Source organism: Halictus rubicundus, chromosome 14 (assembly GCF_050948215.1).
Source record: "Halictus rubicundus isolate RS-2024b chromosome 14, iyHalRubi1_principal, whole genome shotgun sequence".
Lineage (NCBI taxonomy): Eukaryota > Metazoa > Arthropoda > Insecta > Hymenoptera > Halictidae > Halictus > Halictus rubicundus.
Window position 1 is genome coordinate 10,470,206 of NC_135162.1, and position 13,479 is coordinate 10,483,684.

General features: G+C 44.4%; 1 protein-coding gene and 2 non-coding genes across 3 annotated transcripts in view; 1 reads left to right on the forward strand and 2 right to left on the reverse strand.

Moving 5' to 3' along the window:
- Positions 1–13,479, reverse strand: part of Alpha-man-ia (alpha-Mannosidase class I a) — a 634,153-nt gene that overhangs the window by 451,891 nt on the left and 168,783 nt on the right. The window lies entirely within an intron of this gene.
- Positions 6,147–6,220, forward strand: Trnai-aau (transfer RNA isoleucine (anticodon AAU)). Its single transcript has one exon. It is a non-coding gene; the product is annotated as a tRNA-Ile (tRNA).
- Positions 6,888–6,960, reverse strand: Trnar-acg (transfer RNA arginine (anticodon ACG)). Its single transcript has one exon. It is a non-coding gene; the product is annotated as a tRNA-Arg (tRNA).

Below are 13,479 nucleotides of genomic sequence, written 5' to 3' on the forward strand. Positions count from 1 at the left end.
TCGGCAGCTCGTCGATACGTTTGAGAACGATAAACATCTGAATGGGACACGTCGGCGGACCAAAAGAAGCGCGGCTCTGTCTTTGATTCGATACCTAAAGATACCGCGAGATACAATGTAGTGAGATACATATACAACAGTTCCTGGAACCGTATTATATATAATTTCTGTACATGCATCTATAGATAATGCTGAAATTAGCTGGGTCACCGACACGCGTGGGTACCGTCAATTCAACCACTAAAACACAGTTCAAAGTATATCGCGTTTAGTGTCGTTTTAATCAGAATAACGCCACAAACAAGTTGGCGAAAGTCCCATTAAGAAACAACGAAAAACAAAGAAGTTTCGTGATTGGGTTAGTAGTGGTTCACACCGATACACCCGACACCGTGTCGGGTTACGCGGCTTGTTTACGCTTCACTGGGCGACCGAGCTCGAGACCCCCAGTGGAGGGGATAGGCGCTCCGCTTAGATCGTGCGGTTCCCGTTCGCTTAGATCGAACCGTTACCGTATTTTCGAACTCGGATTCCCCGGCGGTGATCAAAGGGAAATTTTCGAAAACCGCTAATGGACGGCCGGCACTTGCCGCGGACTCGCGATTGTACCACCGATCTCCTTATCGGCTCTGATCGCGCACCGCGATCAATTCGTCCCGGGGTCTGTTCCGCGCTGAAGCATCGCCAAGCAGATAAATCTACATACTTTTGCGGCGGTATGCGAGAGAACCGAACCGAGACGACGAGGACGCATACACGCGCGGTACGTGGAGGCACGCGAGACGAAATTCACGCGTGTCGTAAATCATTCTCCGTCGATTCACCGCGCGCAGTGTCGTCGACGATCGTTCCAACGGCATTCCCGTTTATGGCACCTGGAACGCCTACGCCTATATGTCTCGTTTATGCTGCCGTAAAATTCGTCCGGGAACGGGCGACGTCTCGACGACCGGCTGACCCGATGATGAAACGAGGATTTTTGTTCTCGAGCCTCGAAGCGCAGCTCGCTCGCGACCAACCGCATTCCACGGAATTGTCAAGCAGAATCTCGTTTATGAGCTCCGCGAGCCTGCCAAAAAATTGATTTTTTCCCACGTCAGTCAACAGTTGCACGCGCGGAGATTACTTCCCGGAAGTTTCACCCTGAAATCCGAAACCGGAAAGTCATTTGTAACGTGTAACGTTTCTTGCTCTGTTGCTGCGAGCGTTGAACGTAAAATTGATGAAACCTTTTTTGTTTTTAATTATTTCCGTGTGGCACTTCCACTGGGACATTCGTGACGTTTTCCTGATTAAAATGAGCCCAAACACGGCACAGTTGGGATCGTGTTGAATCGTTGAATCGGTGGTTAAGTGGAACCTCGGTTATCCGAACTGATCGGAGGAATATGATTTTGTCGGATAAGAAAACAGCTATTTAGATACGATACTAAACTAAATAATTACTGACCTGTACAAGCAATTGTACAATTGGATCGTTGTAAATTGACCGGTTTGTGTTTAAGAATGATGAATTCGGATAACGGAGGTTGCACTGAAACGCGAATTGGAGATATGCACCGAATGATATCATGTTGGGTGTCATTTTAACCGGAAAAATGCCACAAATATGCTGGTATACTGTTCCCCTTTCCACGTTTATTCGGACACCCTGTAGACATATGGAATAAAATAGTTCACGAAACTTTAGAGTCGTTTTCTAGGAGAACGGTTGACTCGAGATACATGGTTCCTTCGAGACTTTTGTTCGTCGCGATGGCTACTATACAAAACTATAAAAAACAATTCTTGACCTTGAGATTCAAGGTCAAGGTCAAATCTGGAATCCATTTTTTTCTCAGATCTACACCGATCCAGCGGTGCAGAGTCACGCAATATGATGTTGAAACACTCTGCGTAAGAAATTGGTGTTATCTGCTATATAAAAATTAACAAATTAATCGCTGTGCCGTCGAAAACGACTTGTCGAACATTCGGCGGTGTGAAGCTCGCCGGTGCGAATTAATTCGTCTCTCGTTTACACGCTATTCCGGCGCGGAGATAGCGGGCCGCGCGGAACATTTGTCCGCGACCACTTCATTTTCTCTGGTTTTGAAATAAAGTGATTTATCGGCGCGCAGGCTCTGCGGTCCCCTCGATATTTATTGGCCGCGTGTACCCATTATTATTGGCGTGCGCCGCGCAAATTTGTTTAATGCAACGGACGGATGTTAGTTTTGCCCGCGTTACGGTCCGGGGGGGGGGGGGGCACCGTCGACGCCGCCGCGATTTGTAAATCCGATGAGATCATTTTCGGCGAACGGAATTCGTTCCTGTCAATTTCGTTCGCGAATCGGTTGCTTAATCAACGCGGTCCCGATAACGCTAATTTCCTCGACCGACCGCGCAAGAACAATATTTTGCGATCATCAGGGTAGACATCTAGTGAGTTCTCGATATATGTCGACAACACGGGTCTTGCCAGCGTCGTTTATCGTCCAGGAGACATAACCGAGCCGTGTTATGTTTACCCTATGTTTACCCAAGTGGGGATACTTCCGCGACTTTTGTCGCCCAGGCCTTGGCGACATATACAGAGAAATCACTGTACCTCGGTAGCTCTGAATAAGTTTACCCTAATCGTTAAAGTGATCGTCTTCAGGAATGAAAAATCGAATCCAGCGATCACAAAAGTAGCCGAAAGATGGATTAATCGTCGTTATCAGCTATCTATCTTTTTGACCGCCGCATTACGCGAAATGGTGAATAGCAATTGAAGTGATAGCTATTGCCGGTATAATCACAGTCGAGTACCATTTATCAGTGAGCAACTACCGGCGAAAGTATCGTTAATTCAGCGCGGTGTTAATAAATAAGCGATAAAATTGATGTCGGTCCGCGTCGGTGAATCACGCCCATTGCTTCCGGAAATGTAAGTGTCGTCGGAACCCGACGGAACGCGAGAAATTCCTCGTTCCTCGGGAATTCTTCGCGCCTGCTGAGAGTCTCTTCCATAATTTATCCACGAAAAGGCAGACACGAAAACGTAGTTTCGTTTGCATGCTGCGGAACCCCCCCGAAGCAGACACATTTAGCCGGTTTTTTCTTCTCTTCAGGTTCATCTTCCACGGATTGTTACTCCAATGGCGATACGTGTCACCGTTTGCTGGCATTCTTTAAAAATTCTCTCCAACTACTAAATACTTGCAGCAGCACTAAATATTCTTTTTATCGCCATAAAGTTCAGAGCTACATTGAATCAACATTTTCTTGAACCAGAGGTCGCGGCCCTTTAAACGATAGCGATCGATTTGCAGAAATACATATTTCTGCCATCTTGGAACGCCCTTCTGGGCGCGCTGAATTTTTCCCCGGGGGCTTTCCCCGTACACGGCCGGGGCTGGAACGAGATTTTCTTTTCGAAGCTGCTATTACTGTTCGGTTTAACGTCAATATTTACCAGCTCTCAGGATCCCTATTTCCCTATGCCCTCGGTGTACGGTGTTCCCGTATGAATCGCGATGAAAGCACACCCGTCCCATTCGACGGGATTCGCCGTTTTCCGGGCGGCCGGGGATGCGTTACATTCATACTTACAACCCGTATGTAAATGATCGTCTCGCATCCGTCTAATGCCCACGCTCGGATGCGCCTCTGCCCTCAAGAATTTGTTCCAGCATCCACTTGGTTCGCGACCCCCGGTCGCCGGCGGAATTGCTCGCGGAATATCGATGAGCTTGCAGGGCATAGATCTGCGACGATTGCCCCATTCGTTCCACGCTTTTTGCTTGCCCGCACGCCTTTCTATTATTCTAACATGATGGCGAATTTGCTTAATCGCCCGATAAAATCGTCATAAACGGTATAGTCGATCGCTTCGATTCAATGCCGCTCGGGACCACGCCGTTGGAACTTTGATCGAAGAGTATGCGCATGTTTGCGTCAAAGTGTTTTGAGCCGGGTCTACGGCTGATGCTGAGGCGGTCCTTAGGATTCGGAGGGTTTATGGTAGGGTCCTGGCCTAACTAGGCTAAACTCTGGGCCATCTAACTGAGATGAGTGAAACTTGCCGGGAACCCAAGGTCACATTGCCCTAAAGCAGTAGTGGGCACGGTGGAGGCTTCCCCTCTTCCCCCACCAACGTCTCCTTCGTGGAGCGCGCAACTTCCCTGCGCAGCCGTGCCTCGTGGATGTGGATAGACAGCCTAAGCCGCGCACGGGTTGGCTACGGCGGGACGTAGGAGGGGAGAGTGGGAGGCACCGCTGCGCGATGGAGGTGCGCGCTGCACGGAAGAGAGGTTGGTGGGGGAAGCGTTCTGCGGCAGGCATACTTGGCCATCACTGTCCCAAAGAATTGGGACTTCGTTCCAAGAGGATCTGCCCACGGAGTGGGGAAGGCGAGAGGGGAGAGGACTGTGTTGGACCCAGTGTCGCCAGATGGGGGGAGGGAACACGGATTGAGGGGAAACAGTTACCCAATGGGCGCTGAGGGAGAAGCGCGGTGGAAAGGGAAAATCGAGTGGGGGAACAGGCACTGATCTGACGCCCCTGGGACGGAACGCGTCACGTGATCGGGCAGAAGCGTGGGGGTATAGCGCGGTAGAAGGGTGAGTTGGAGTGGGGACACTCTGTTAACCCTTGCATTTGGAAAAATGATTAACCCCTTGTCCTACCTGGTAACTCCCGATTGCTCGGGCCACAATAAACACGAAGGTCGGTGTGTTTATTATACGATGTACGCGGTATGTATATCGCGAGCCACGGGCCCGACACGTGTTGTTTACGTTTGGTCCGACCGTAGTACCACGAGTCAGACTCGTGTTTATTGTTTTTGGCCAGATTTCACAAGCGGTTAATTTGGCGAATAATTTAATTTAAATATTGCTAACCGAGGCATAGTCAGCGGGTTCGGGAGCGCAGGCTCGTTAGTCCCCGGCCAATTTCACGATCCCGGTTAATCTCGGTCGATCGAGACTAAATAATCGAAATTCTCACGCTGCCTGGCGGAAACGGAGCGAGCGCCGTGAACATCGCGCGGAGTTCCCGCGACGCGTAAAAACACGTGAGAACGTCCGGTAATTGATGCACCGTCGGTCGTTAAAGGGGTTAACAAGAGAGGCGATGCCGATCGATCCCGAATCTCCCGTTTTCCGCCACCAGCGAGTCCGACCAGGGATTTTAAGATCCACGACACGAATAACGTTCGACACGTGACCGTTGGCCTCTTCATCGTTCACCGTCGTCCTCGTCGTCGTCGTCGTCGTCCGACCGCGAACGGACATGTCCGACGGGTTGTTTTTATTCGTTCGAACGCGAACGTCGGGGCTTGGCCCGGCTTCGACGTCGGCGGAAACTTAAATCGTAAAAGTTTAATGGGGTTACGAGCCGCAGCCGCGCGCGCGTTTTGCCTGCGAGCGTGCACCGGAATCGATACACCACCCAACCCCGTTCGATTTGATTTCGAGAGACCTCGAAGCTTATCTCGCTTCTGCTGCTGCTGCTACTGCCGCTTTACCTGCCCTCTAATTAGACCAATGAGCCCCCAGTGAAACGAATCGGGGATCTATCTTTGGACAAAGATCGATCGCGGCTGTCGCTCCCCGTAGACAGTCGCGCGAGTACTCGTCGTTTCTAAACAAACGCTTGGAATTCACAAAACAAGTAAAAACATTGATTATTAAGTGGATTCACCGGACCCCTAAAAATGGCGGATAATATTAATTTTTTTAATTTACGAATGGTGAGACTGTCAAGATGCATCCGTGAGGAATTATTTAACCGATTGATTTCTTTGGGTATATATTATTTAAAAATGGCTACAAATTTTTATTGGTACATTCGTGTTATTTTTAGAGAGAGAGAGGGGGGGGGGGAGGAACAGAGAGAGAAGAAAAATATTTAAAAAATTTATTGTGAAATCTCTAACATTTACAATGAATTTAATTATACTCTGTATTACGCACTGCATTACGTACAGCTCTGTCAACAAATTGGAACAGAACAAGTTCCATAAATTCGATTCGTTTCAATATCTTCAGGCCCGCTTAAAAGTCAGACTCGAAATATTAAATTTTTATAAATTAATCTATTGAAATAGTCATTGTCGTATAGAAGAATTGTGTCGCGGTAACTACTTCTTATTCGAAAACTGGATCACAGCATTCGACGGCCCATTAGCTCAGTTGGTTAGAGCGTCGTGCTAATAACGCGAAGGTCGCGGGTTCGATCCCCCCATGGGCCATCTTTTTTTTATAACATTGCGATTGTTTTATTTGTTCTAGAGACACTAACAAACTCATCTCCTATAGAACAATCGAGTTTTATTAATTTTTTACACTATAATTATGTCATGCTCTCTTATAAATTCACACTCGTTCCTTACTGCACATTTGTATTCATTCAAATTTCTATTTATATCAATAATTTTTATTGACAAATAATATACGAAACTGTCGAATATATATTCTACAAACATTGTTCAAAAAACAATTTTTATAGAATTTATATTTCACATTTTCATATTTTATTTTTCAATAAAAAAGCTATAGAACGGAAATCTTGAATAGTGCAAGCTCAAAATTGAACATTTCTTCAAAAAGTGATATCGTTTCCAGCAATTTTTGTAGCAATATTGCTTGCGTTGATATCAGTATGCACGATCAATATACAGATTTTTTTAAATAATACAAATCGTGATACTAATCAAATTTTATAAAGAAAACAATTTTTTATAATATTAGACGTTCAGTCACATTTTAAATGTATTTTCTTTAAAACCATTACCTTTAACATTTAATTTTTGGAATATTTAAACAAAATTTATGTTTCATTAAAAACTTAGCTAGCGCATAGAACTGACCAACGAACGGATCGATAAAAAAACGATTTTAAAGTAGAAAAAAAATATTCGATCCTGCCAGGATTCGAACCTGGAATCTTCTGATCCGTAGTCAGACGCGTTATCCGTTGCGCCACAGGACCCGGATGATTTCACTTTCGCAGTTTCGTGCTCCGTGATTCTAAAGCTTCACGGGTATATTTACAGTTAATATGAAACTTTTCGCGAACGTTTCACGACACCAGATCTGGATATACGACTCGGTAAACTATGAAATAAGTATAATAAACGGAGCAGTTTTCACCGCTTGGAAAATTTAAGGTCGACCGTAAAATTTTATTACCTCGAATATAGAGTCTCTGCGAAATGTGTTTGGTAACTTCCAAAGATTGTTTTTCCATTTATGGCGCCGATTACCGGCGCCCTCGCGGTGTTCTAATGAAATTTAATAAAAATTTCACGGGCGACAGCTAATCCTCCGAATGAAATGAAATGTGTAATTTAATCGGAACTCTGTTCAAAGATTTTTAAAAATCCGATCTTTGTGGTGATTTTTCAACCGAATATTTTAACATTCGTCACAATTCCGTCGATTCGAGGAATACGGCAACACCGGCATGCACTCATCGACAGATATATCTTTCGGCAACTTTGAACAACTCTTTGCAATTAGCGGAGACGTTGCAATATATACTCGAGGGCGGAAGAAAGATGATTTATGAAAATGAGACAAGGAAGAAAAATAGTCCTGGGAAAGGCACTTAATGAGGAACCATCATACCCGGGAAAGATCGATGATCCTCAGTTACCACCTACTCTTCAAACGAGAGTGTGCAAAAAATATTCTTGCGATTAGCAAACATGCTGGGGGCTGTAGAAATGGTTCAAAATGGCTGCCACGCCCTTATAGTCCAAGATATTTACCTGAAATTTTCAGCAAGTACTATTCAAATATCGCATGATAAGATAAGTGTATATTCATTTTTTAAGCAATCATAATTCTATATGCAAAAAAATGTTTAAATTATAATTGAATTTTAACAATTTAAAGTTTCAGGAAATACTGTTCAAACAAAGAGACATAATTTTTTAAACCCAATTTTGCGCGGAAAAAAAATTGTCAAACTTCCCCTATTCGACCGCTAAGCGTCCTTCAAATAGAATTCGAATGAGAAAACGAGTAATTGGGTATTTGCGGGCTTCAAAGCCCGTCGCGATCGAAGCACTTTCTCTTTTAGAACGGTTTCCAGGAGTTTTGCAGACATCCGACGCCACGCGGCGCGGCGCTGCGGCTGGAGACGCGCGTCCCGCGATATCGGCCGTCGTCGAATATTTTAAGGTTCATTAAAAGGCGCAATAATGAAGAAGTCTTGACCGGCTCTCGAATAATTTCCGGCTGGTTCGTCGTTTGAACGAAACTACTCTCTCCCCTCCTCGCCCCTCCGCCGGCTTTCCGGACTTGGTCGTACTTTCCGCCGTTTCTCCTGTGCTCGAAACTTTATCCGCAAAGTCTTCCGGCCCCGACGGGCCTGCGAAATTAAAGCCGAACTTTCGACGGAAAAATCGTCAGCCTGTTTGCCAAGTAGTCCTTCCCCTTTCGACGTCGGCAGTAAAAATATCGGGGGTTCTCCCCTTCGCCGTGGAAATTCTTCCTTCCGTGGATTTTCCGCTTGATTATTTCCCTCCTCGCGGCATTACGTGTCTTAAGATCGTCTGACCGGAATAATAATCCTGCGAGAGCCTGCGGGGACCATAACCATCCTCAATCGTGCAGGGCTTCCTCGCAAAAAATCGTAGCAAAAAATCGTAGCATACTTTGCCAGCGAGATAGAAACAATTTACATCGAAAGCTCAAGAAGAAAATAAATTATATTCAAATTTTTTGGTTAATTGGGTAGGTACCTCCAAGCAGTGTTAGCCCCGGGGCCCCGAAACTAACGGTCCGCCGCTGAGTTTTGGCACAGTTCGCGTTTCTCGTAGGAATATTTACTGGGTGTACAGATTAATACATGTCCCTCGCAATTAATCGATCGTAGATTGCGAAACTTTACGTAATATAACGATACAATATACTGGGTGTCCCAAAAAGATTGCAATTGAAGGAGGTGATTTCTGAGCTCATTCGAAGTAACTTTTCCCTTTGCGAAATTCTTCTCCGCGGCCTCGTTAACGAGTTATTCGCGAAAAACGCGAGCCAATCACAGCACGAGGCAGGTCCCGCCGAGCGTGGCGTTGCTATTGGCCGAGGGGGGAATCCGTCTGCTGTAGCCGCGCTCTGATTGGTCCGCGTTTTTCGCTAATAACTCCTCAACGAAGCCGCGGAGAACATTTTCGTAAAGGAAAAAGTTATTTCAAATGACCTTGGGAATCGCCCCGTTCAAGGAAATATATTTTTGGAACACTTTGTATATATTACTAGTACAAACTCATAGCATTTTTTTTTAAAGCTTGAAGCCTCTACTTTTGCCGTCCATCTTTCATTTATTATCTAATTTTTCCATGTTACCAGACTTCTTCCTAATTTTTGTTCTATAAAACAGCCGATACAAATCGAGACACTCTGCGAGCATACAATCTCAACGTGCGTCTTCAATTACTCTCGATGGAAAGGGGAGGGGGGGGGGAGAAGACACCCGCGGTGATTTTTAACGATCCAAAAACAACACCTTCGCCACACAAAGGGGGTACGTGCACAGGGTCACAGTGACGACCAGCAACGTAAATCTGCGGTACGCAGGCGCGTCAAGCCCGGCGATTTCGGGGAGGCCTTTCGAACACGAAACTTTCCTGCTGGAAGAAATGACAGGTAAGCGAAAAGGAAAGCGAAAAGCTCTGGGGTAGGTGCAAGCCGTAGATCAGAATTTTATGGCCGATCTCTGGGCTCGCAGGCTCGCGCGCAAGACGTCCTGAAGGCGGTCTTGGCCACGTCGAAAAACATACATTCGGCCGAGTGGGTCGCATCGCCGCCATAAATCTTCGGCTTTATGTTACGATCCTGAAAATACACCGCGAGGAGGCTGGCGACACGCCAGCGGATCACCGATCCGGACACGTTCCGAACCGTTCCGGACACGTCTCCAACTTCACGCACCGGTCTTGCCGAATCCAGAATGCAGTCGGCGAACTCGCCTAACTGTGAAATTGTTTACCACACCCTGTGAATTAAGCACTTCTGAAAGTATGGAGATCTTTGAGCATGCAAGTAACCTAATTTCGGCCTCTAAATAGGACCACAATAAGTAGACTGCGCGTCTTTATACGCTTCTGGCTTCTGAAAATTTTTTAAAAATTCTACGATTTAGAATTTGAACCTAAGTGCCCCTATCACAAAGTGTGCTCTTCCAGCTTCAATTTGAGCCGTCGAACGTCCAAAAATTCCCACTGGAACACATTCTAAAAGCGTCTCAAAGACCCTCTTGAAATCGAAGCGTTTTCGTCTGACCCAGTTCGGATAATCGAGGCTCTACTTAATCGTGGATTAAACGAGTAAATGCAGTCGAAATTGTATCGTGTTTGGGCTCATTTTAACCGGAAAAATGTCACAAATATATTAATGAAAGTTGTATAAAGAAACAATTAGGAACAAACAAGTTCTGTCAGAAAAGTATTAACTTTTTGAATAGAGGAAGTTCAATGTTGCGTGACCTACAGTCTTCGACAGTGAAGAAGTGATTAATATTTAGTAATAATTATTAAAGTCGCGGAAGCAAATCTTCCAGGAGCCTAACTCGGTGTCCACAATAGGCATTATTTACCACACCATAAATTCGCTCTGGAGAAAACGCAGTCAGCGATCTCTTCAGGTATACAAACGCCAGGCTCCGGCAAAATTCAACACGTGGTTTAACCCTCATCAACTGTTGCCATGAGTGCACTGAGCAGACAACAACGTAACGAAGTTGTCTAATGAAATGGAATACTTTAAATCATTTTGAGTAATAACTTACAACAGTCTGGCCACGTGTCTGTATGTATATGTGTGTGTGCAAAAGCTACTAGTGTTCTGACTCCGTTCTGTGCTGTAGAATCTACAGTGTTTTTGTGAACGTCCCCGTACTATTATCGCAATTTCATAAATATGAATAAATAAACGACGCATCTTAGATTGTTTATTTTACAATCACTGTAAAGATGCTTTTGTCGACATTCGATACATTTATTTGTTCAGACGTATTTTATAATTGCAACAAATGAACAGAATATATTGCAAATAATCGAACGAATTTATGTCACAAGTGGATATGTTAATAATGGATGCTCCCATTCGTAGCAACAACAAATATTTAAATATTTTCATTTTAAAATAAATATTTTTATTTCAGCTTCGTCGAAGTGCTCTTCGTTTATATTAATGTCGTCCGAATGTGTATTTTGAAATGTTGCTGTTCCGCCAGGCTCAGCAATTTGTCCATTTATCGCATCGGATTGGTGGTCTACATTAAATTCTATATTAAACGCAGATCCTCATTATGTAACTAAATTGGGTACGAACGCTGAACGTTCTATTTCTCAAATGTGTCGGTCTATTTAGAATTCGCCGTTGAAATGTTAATTACGTTAAATGGGATTTCGATTAGCTGATAAGGAATCGAATTTGCTATTACAATTTAACTGTACCATCAAATTGCGGTCTAGCAATCGTCCCGCAACATGTCGGTCTCGCAGTATTTGCAACCTTGGAGGCAAATGGACAAACATTTCCGAATTTTTTATCCTAAAAACAAAATTTCCGGTTCCCAAGAATTTCACTGTGAAAACGAGTGCTGGGGGTTAGCCTTGACCCTATATTTATATTATTTTTATTAAAAAATATAGGTAATTTTAAGCGACGCCTATTTTTTTCTTATCATTGAAACTTACAAAATGGCCGAAACAAAATAGCGTTCAGCGATGCGTAAACTGTATTTTTATATTTCTTGTATTAAAATTACTGAGGTTGATAAAAATTGTTAGAATTAATTTGTACTTTTTTCCGTCACCCAAAAAATTACAAAATGGGGGTCGTACGCGTCCGTAGCAAACTGTCGTCGGGTCGTCCGACTATTTTTGCGAAAGCGCGACGAATGATCGTGGCGATAAAAAGCTGGAATAAACGTTCCGCCCGTAAAAAGTATAATTGCACATAATTGTGCTCCGAACGGCGTGTCCTCTCCTGCCGGGCATAAATCCGGCGAACGGTAATTTGTATTCGTTGCTCCAACCGAAGCGAAGGTGGCTCGGCGTAGATACAAATCTTCAATTATTGCAAATGACGATACCCGGATTAAACGTCGTCGGGGGAACGGGGTCGCAGGAAATAATTCCCCCGTGGAAGAGCTTAAACTGTATTTGCGTAGCCCCGTGACACGAGCACGGTGGCGTATGAACAACGCGCACTGAAATAAGAGACTCCACTTAAGCGACAGATTTATGCGAACAGATATAACGCGGTTCTCACAAAAGAACCAGTTCTTTTTTTTTTTTTGCGGCGCGTACTCTTCGCATGACGCGCCGCTTGTGCGTGAATTATGACGCCCACGACCACCCCGACGCCACCCTCGGTTTCGTTTATAATTTCGCATTGTCCGCGACAGTTACGCTAACTGTCGCAGCGTCGCGAATAAAGCAACTATACCACTCGCTGCGATATCTCTACTTCCACCGTGCGCATATGCCTATCGCGGTGTGATCGGGAAAATGGTGGTCCCTGTCCGAAAGTTAAAAATTTAATTTCAATTTTATTTTATGCAGATTTATTTGTATATACTACTACCACCTTCTAAAATCAGATTCATAATTTAAATTCGTCTAGAAAAAGGCGTCGGTGAAAGGAATATATTTTAATTTGAAAAAAATTATCCTGCTTCAATTGGAGGCGCCATCTTGAGAAACGGCGTTAGGGGAAGGGGTGGCAACGTGGCCCCCAGTATTATTATATTTTCTTTTGAAGTCTTGAGCTTGAGAAGTCGAAATTTTTGGAAATATTATGAGTCTCTTCCACGTGTCTCCAAAGCTAAACTAAAAATTTGAAAAAAAAATTTTTTTTCGTTTTAGGCAAAACGCAGTAGCGACGACGGTCGAAAAAAATGGAATACAAAAGTAAGAGAGCTTCGAGCGCAACGAAAAGGAGAAATGAAGGGAGCGCAAGGTGGTATCAAAGGGGAACGCGCGGCCCACGAGTAGCCATTTGTTTTCGGGCTTGCCTAATGATCGTTAAGGGCCAATAAATATCTCGCTGCTCGCCGAAAGACCGTGTCGTCCCTTGAGAGGGCCTCGCGGAGACGCGATAAAACATTTTCTAGTTTATATGCTAATATCACTGGTTGTAAGTGCCTTCCGCGCGTGCGCGCGACCGCGAATCTGTGAATCGAGCGACTCCACACAAGCGGATCCCACTTTCTTCCCTCTTTTAACCAACATTCAACAAAAAATAACACTCCGAATCCAAACTGGAGTTTTATGAACGAAGTTTTCATAAATATTCAGTCGATACAGTGAAAAGAAATCAATTTTTCGAAGCCATCCCTGTTTTTCTTAATTCTTTGTTAAACTTCACCTTGGCAACCCAGAAATGTTTAACTTTTTTTTACATAATCCCGTAGATTATGACAAGAAAACTCCAAAAATCCAAGTTTTAATGTTAGGGATTCACTGGTTCAAAAGTAATGCGTGTTTAACGAAGT